The sequence below is a fragment of the Gavialis gangeticus genome, unplaced genomic scaffold, assembly GCF_001723915.1.
Source record: "Gavialis gangeticus isolate Ggan-Ray unplaced genomic scaffold, GavGan_comp1, whole genome shotgun sequence".
Taxonomy (NCBI): Eukaryota; Metazoa; Chordata; order Crocodylia; family Gavialidae; genus Gavialis; species Gavialis gangeticus.
In genome coordinates, this window is record NW_017729002.1 from 7030050 (window position 1) to 7037580 (window position 7531).

Sequence of the window (7531 nt, forward strand, 5' to 3'; positions counted from 1 at the left end):
AGACTCCATTTCCCAGCAGCTTCTGCCCATGTTGCTATGGCCAGTTTCCATGGAGAACCCAGTAGTGGTGCCACCATGACAGCGAGGGACGAGGGTTTCCATGGAGTGCTGGCAGGGCATGTGACTGGGCTGGGAGGGTTTCCGTGACTGAGGCTGGAATCTTGCAGTGGTGACAGCATGGTCCAGAGCTGGAGCAGAGCTGTGATCTTCAGCCTGCACGCCCCTGCCCAGAGACTGCAGGCTGCAGAGTGCAGCACTGCTCCAGCTCCGGACCACACTGTCACTGCCACAAGATCCCAGCCTGGCTGCAGAGCAGCTCTGCACCCTGCCAGCAGGGGTGGCACTATAGACGGAGGTTGGGGGGGGCGGGTTATAGCCACCCCAAAAATTCCCTGTACCCCACCATAGCCACCCCTCCCCACGTTCCACCACTGCTGCTCACCCCACGTAGGTGGCAGCAGCTGAGCCCGCCCAAAGCACAGCCCTCCCTCAACCCTCCACCAGGAAGAGGCTGTCACTGCTGTTGCCTGGCAGTGCTGCTGGGGCTAGTCTCCATGGAAACTCCAGTTCCATGCTATCACAGTGCAGCTGTAGCTGGGGTCTCCATGGAAACCTGCTCCAGTCAGGAGTCCACTGCCAGTGGGATCTGGCCCGTGGCCTGGACTGTGCCCACCCCTGACCTAATGGATTGGGCTGCTCTAGGGACTTCAGCAAAATGTAGGTGTTGTACTGCCTTATATCTGGATTGCAAAGCAGCCATGGTGGGACACAGGCACCTGGCTGCATAGACTGGGACACCTCCCTGCAAAAGTGGCAGCCTACATTTAAGTACCTAGAGAACTTTGCAGTCAAAAATGTGGGTGGCAAATGAATGTAGGGTCCTCCAGGCTTAGGCAGCTGCTCTGTATGTGTGCGGGGAGGGCTTGGCAGGGCTGGGTAGTGTTGGATCCTGTTTTTAAAACACATTTTAGGTGCCTAAAATCTGCCTAATGTCCTTTTCCCACATCTCTGAAGTGCCTCATCCTTGGCTCAGGATAGCATTGGGAACAATCCACTTGCGGGATCAGCAGCTTAAGATGCAGGCAGGCAATTAAGTGGGGTTTTCAGAAGCACCTAACTCCAATCAACAGGTAATTTCATTTTCAAAAAAAACCACTGGATTGCACTCAGTTGTGGAGAGGACATTACATTATCTCATTTCTCTGTTTTGAATTACATTTTTCTCCATTGCAAATGAACAAAATAAGGTAAAAGTAAGATCCTTGCACTTCCATAAAGAATCACAGTCCTGGTGGTACTGAAAGAGTTAACTGCAGTTGCATGGGAAAGATGGGAAATAATTTATTATGAATAGCAATAAGTATTATCTAGACTGCATTGTAAGTACATCTAATACGAAGTTTCAGGCTTCTGCACTTATCGTTAGGTTTCACTATCAAGCAGCTTCAAAGGAAACTGAACAAACGACAGGCAAAAACAGTGGAAAAATATAAATCTTGACAGTGATTAAAAGCATTATCTATCCCCTTTCATTGTCACTAAGGATCCATTAATCACAGTACGGATATGGATTTGAGCAGTGCTCCACATTGACCATGAAACAAATCCTACTAACAGGTCTTGAAAAGAACAAGAAAAAGTACCTAAGGTTAGAGTTCCCTCCTTAAGTGATCTAATAAGGAAACAGAACTTTCTGGCGTTATCAATCATTAAGAGAGAGTGCTACTGCCAAACCGAGCCATTGATCTCTGCATGCCGTAATGTCCACCATTGCCTCTTCTTGGGAAAAAGAAACCTGGTAGATCTCAGTTGAAAAGTTTAGTGCCCTGATTATATTCTTAGCAGCTGGAACTGCAGTTTATAAAAGCTATTTAGTATTTGGTGCTTGGCTCATGTCTGTACAGCACTATTTTCCTTCTGCTTTTTTCACTTAGCAGATTTTACTGAACATTACAGTCAATTACCCAGTTTGCCCACGTTATTTATACTGAAACATCTTTTCTAGTTAATTTTATTGGTCAAAGAGACTGGCTACAAAAGGGTTCAAAGAGGCAGTGAGCTCTCCAGTACTTGTGTCAAGATCTTTGGCATGATGGCTAAATTAATGTTCTGAAAACATACATTAGTCTAATGATGACAATATCACATTGATCAAGGATGTTGTTTTCTTTCAGCTGGAAAATCAACTTTAAAATATTGTCCTTATAACTTCACATCCTCTTTCTTTTCTACCAATAAATTTCTGTTTGGAAAATAATAATAACAAGTTATTTTGTTTGGCTGTCTTCTGAGATATATCTGAACAAAACTTGACAATCTCCTTAAGGGAAATTTGTTGCTTTGAAATATTGATTATTTTTTTCTTCATGTGTTTGCAAGTTACTACAGAACTTACCAAGAACATAACATGCCCTTGTTATTGGATTGCCTTTTCTGGATCACCTGAATTTTGAAATCGTATATTGCAGTTTTATTCTTATATTTGAGACTGCACACACATTAAGAATTTGTACTCAAGACACACATTTTTTATATTTAAAACAGAAAAAAGTCTTTTCTTTTTCCTAGATCTGAAATACAATATTGAGAGAACAATATAGATGGATTAAAAACAAACAAAAAGGTATATTTCCCTCAGCTGATCATTTCAATCTAGCAAACAGAATAGAAACAATTCTGGAGTAGCTGTGTAAGATTTAAAGAGGAACCATTGTGTGGAGAATAAAATAATGATGCCCCCTACTACCGTATGTTTTCAAAGATAATGCCCTGATTCAGAAAGTGGGACTCAAAAATATGCTTAAGTGCTTTGCTCAATAGTAACTGACTTAAGCATGTGCATAAAGCCTAGTTTAATGCGTTGCTGAATTGAGGCTTTAGCAGGTAAATGGCCATAGAGTAATGACAAACCCGTGAAATGTAATTTGAGAAGAAATAGTTTATTCATATGTCTTCATCTATTCACATATGCTAGTGACACTGATGCTTGGAAACCATTTTACAATCAATCTACATACACGCTCTGAGTTATTAGAATTCATGCCCATTCAGGCAGGCTTGCATTCAAGCTGGAACTGCCAGCAGATTAAGTTTGGGCTCTGATTCAACACCAACAAAACTTTGATCTCAGTGAAACAAAGTTACACTTCTAGAAGTGGGACAGAAAGGTCTGTGTGAGCCAAAATATAAAAGAAAAATGAAACAGTGCGGGAAGAAACCAAGCCAAGTGGCTGGAAAAGCTAGTGGCTCAGCAGTATAGCATACAAGGAATTTTATTCTTGTAAGCACAAAAGAAAAACAAACAAACCAAAATGCAGTGAGTAAAAGTTCCAGTAGCTGCAGTTCCAAAAGCGAACCCACTTTGCTTTGCTCTCAGGCTTGCTCTTCTAGCCTGCTCATTAGAGCACCTTTTCAATCTGCCCTCATCAGCAGCCTTTTACCCAAACAAGCTGTTTCAGCAAGCCTGGCTCCCAGTGGGCCGTGTTTCTTGAAAGCTATGATGTTGTATTTTAACCCTGCATACTGGCTCAGATGTACTGCAATAATATCTCCCTGCAATTCAATATACTGGGCATATCTACATGTGATGCTACATCACCGTAGCAATGCACTATGATAACAGAGCGTCACCAGGCACAAAGGGTGACGCCGCAGCTACGTCACCGAAGTGACATGCTCCCTTGCTATAGAGTATTGCTCTGGTGATGTAGCAGCTATAACTGTGTGCCACCAGTAAAGAAAGTACTAAATGATGGTTCAGTAACAACAGTGCCATAAGGGCATGTGTAGACGTGCCCAATGAATGTTTCTGCTGTCCTGCAGATAAGGACTACAAGGCTATATAGGTCCTGATACATAGCATTGTTTTGTTGCCTGCATCCTCCCCTCCAGGCAGAGAAATATGTCGTACAAGAGCGAGCTCTGGATATTTTAGAGATTCTAAGGAAAGCAAGCAGCCTCCAAAATGGTTGGAATGCTTAGAAAGGTTACTCTTTTGTCCAAGATTCACAAAAGTCTTGAGAAGTCATCAGCCTACACACACCTCTACACATGGCTATTGTTTCCTTTTCTCATTATACTGAGATACCGGTCCATGTCCCAGGGGCACCATTTTCCCAATATATCAAAGCCTACACAGACCTTTCATTGTATCAGGGCATGGCACATGTTTTGTGTCAGGGCTGGTCTTAATGACATACAAATGTTGTTGTTTTACACTTCCTTCCCCAGGATTGCCTAAGTCAGGGGCGAACAAAATACAGCCCATGGGCCAGATCCAGCCTGCCAGGCCATTCTATATGGCCTGTGGAACCCCTAAAAAATTAGAAAATATTTATCTGCTCCTGGCTGCTTGTCAAAGACAACAAGAGCCAGGGGCAGTAGGACCCAGGGGGAGCTGGCAGCAGGAGGCAGGAGCCCAGCCCCACCCACCCCCAGCCATTTTCCTGCCCCTGCACTGCTCCAGCACCACACTGCTCCCAGCTGCATGGCCAGACAGGGGAGCATGGAGCCCCACCAGTACGGGGCGGGGGGTGTGCATGTGGAGGCAGGGGCAGTGTGTGTGTAGGTAGGGGCAGAGGTGTCTGTGTATGTGCAGGCAGGGGCAGTGTGTGTGTGCGTGTGCTCATAGAGAGAGTCCCACATGGACAACCCACCATATACATGCACCTACACCCCACCTCACACTGCTATCCATGCAGACCCCGACACCCACCCCCCTCACAAACCCCATTACCTTCCCCCTACACATCTCCCCCACATACCCCATATCCACCTACACCCACACATCCACACACACACATGCTCCCTCACCCCACATACCCACACAACCACATCCTCCCACAAACCTATACCCACCCCCCACAATATACAAGCATAAGACTTCATTTTAAGCTATTTTGCAATCACCTCTATGTACACAACACAAACACTTGTAAACCAGGGCAAAAAAACTTTTTGAAATCAAATTAATGAATGTTGTAGATGTTCACTTTTTAGAATATAAGGTGATCAGGCCTCCAATTCTAGAAGACAGAATACATTAATAGGGACTCCTATTCAGGCTATTTTTACATTTCCCTTATAGGTTAGGTAACACATGCACTTCTAGAGGTATGTATACCATAATGAGGATGGTTTACGTCAAAGAGTAGGAAGAAACACCAGAGGTCGAGTAGTAACCAAGCTCAACTTGTCTGTGCATGATTCATAAGATGAATCACTTAGTCCTTTTCACTTAATAATGTTTTACCATTCTGATTTATTTTGGATTAGTTCTTTTAATAGCAATATGACAAACGTTCATAGCAAAACCCAAGTTTAAAAAAAATATCGCTGTTTAAATAGTGGCAAATTAATAAAATGACTGCAGCTGAGCAGATGGGTTTCTACCACTGCATATGTTAGCTAGAGGACTCTAGTAAACACAGAAGAGTCTTTTTTCTGTTTTTCTAAGGCATTTATACATTGCCAGCCACTCTAATATAAAAGGCATTGTAGTATTATCCCTCTTCCCATTGTAGCTTTTCTAGGATCAGTGAAAATCTCTGTTGCATCAACCACAAATATATACATCACAAAAAAGGTTTGGAGGTAAATAGACAAATCACAGTAAAAACATCAAATTGTTATACCTGAACATCCTCCAAGAGGTATAGCAGAAAGAGCAAGGTTCTAGAGATTTATGGAAGGAAGGATATGTTCCATTAATAGAGAATGACACTTTCTATATGATAGATATAAACAGAATTATGAAGGATACATAGCAGGTAGGTTGAATATTTCTATCTATTGCTTCTTTTCAAAAGAAAAACAAGGGGACATCCAATAAAGTTGAAAGGAACCATGCTGAAAACAGTAAGAAAAATACTTTCTTCATAGTATATAATACACCTTGGGAATTCACAACCACAAAATATCACTGAGAAAGTATAGGAGAATTCAAAAGAGGGTTGACAAGTATACCAATAATAAGACCATCCAGTTACAGCTATCCACAGTTTATCTATAAGTACATTAACAAAGGGAAAGCCCTCATGCTTCTAGGCATAAACCAACAACCGAGGGAGGAAGAGGTTGGGGTTAAGAAGCTTCTCTTCATGAAAGGCTATTCTGTAATTGCCAGCTACAACATTTCTTGCACCTTCCTTCTCATCTCATGACACTAAGCACTGCCAGAGGCAGGATACCAGAGCAGAGGATGCTAGCTCTGGCTGAGGGCTAGAGGATAGAACCATCATTAAATATTAGTGAAGGAGATGGTTTGATATGGAAAGGCAAGTTGGCAGCTGCAAAAAATCAGGTATTATGAAAATGACTTAGGTGACAAATAGCTTATGCATGTTTTCCAATGTCTAGAATTTGTTTAGAAAGAAAGTCTTGCGAACCTGTCCTCTGAAATCTTCTGGGTTTCTCAAAGACATATATTAAAGATAGTCTTCACATATAAATGCATTACAAATAATGTTACCCACTGGGAATCTTCCTTCTTTCCTTCCCTTCTTCCCTCCCATAAACCAATTTAAGTGATCAGAAACTGATTTAAACCTGTAACAGAACAGAAGTTCAGTGCACATAAACAGCTTTCAAAATGACCAAAACCAGTTTAAGATAAACCTGGTTTGGATATAATATTAGACATAACTGATTTAGGTTAAACCAGTTTATGAAACTTCTGTCCCAGATCCCTTCCTGGTTCAAGTTAAATCACAGTCCCCCAGCATCTCAGGATGCTTCGCACCCCTGGGCTGGGCTGGGCTGCCCAGTCCAATGGAGCAGGGACTGCCTCACCCCTCTACTCCCTGGCCTGCTTTCTGCCTCCATCTGACAGCCCATAGGGGCAGGGGAACAGACTCCTAGCTCCCCTAACCAGGGTCTACAAAGCATTTGGGGGGAGAAAACCCTCCTGTGGTGGGGGCTTTATAGATCCTGGCAGCCCTCCCCCCTCCCCCCTCCCCCTTCCCAGCTGCTGATTGCTTCAGTGGCTGCCACAGGAGGGAAGGGGAAGGAGTCCTTTTGGTTGGGTGCCTGGCTATGCAGCCCAGCATGGGGGCACCGGGGAGCTCCTGCCTTACAGGGCACTGAGGCAGCCCCAGGGAGCTTGAAGGAATAATTTCCCTCCCAAACTCCAGGGCTGCTTGCCTTAGCTGCGGTGAGTCTCAGGGATGGCCCAGGGCAGCCTTAGGGGGCAGAGGGAAATTCTCCTGCAGCTCCATAGCCAGTTTTGCCTTAGCTGCTGGGAGTATGGGGCAAAACGAATGCAAGGGAGCCAAGGAATTTGCCTCTGTTCCCAGGGAACCTGCGACTTGCAGAAGCTAAGGGAAGGGGCTAGGGAAGGAAGAATTTCCCTCCTCCCCCTAGGGCTGCCCCCAGCTGGGGGACCCTGGGATAGGGTGGGGAGAAGCCCCCCAAGGCAGGAGCTCCCCGGTGCCTCCATGCTGGGCTGCATAAGCAGGTACCTAGCCAGGAGGACTCCTCCCCCCTCCCCCCTGTGGCAGCCACTGAAGCAATCAGCAGCTGGCAAGGGGGAGCG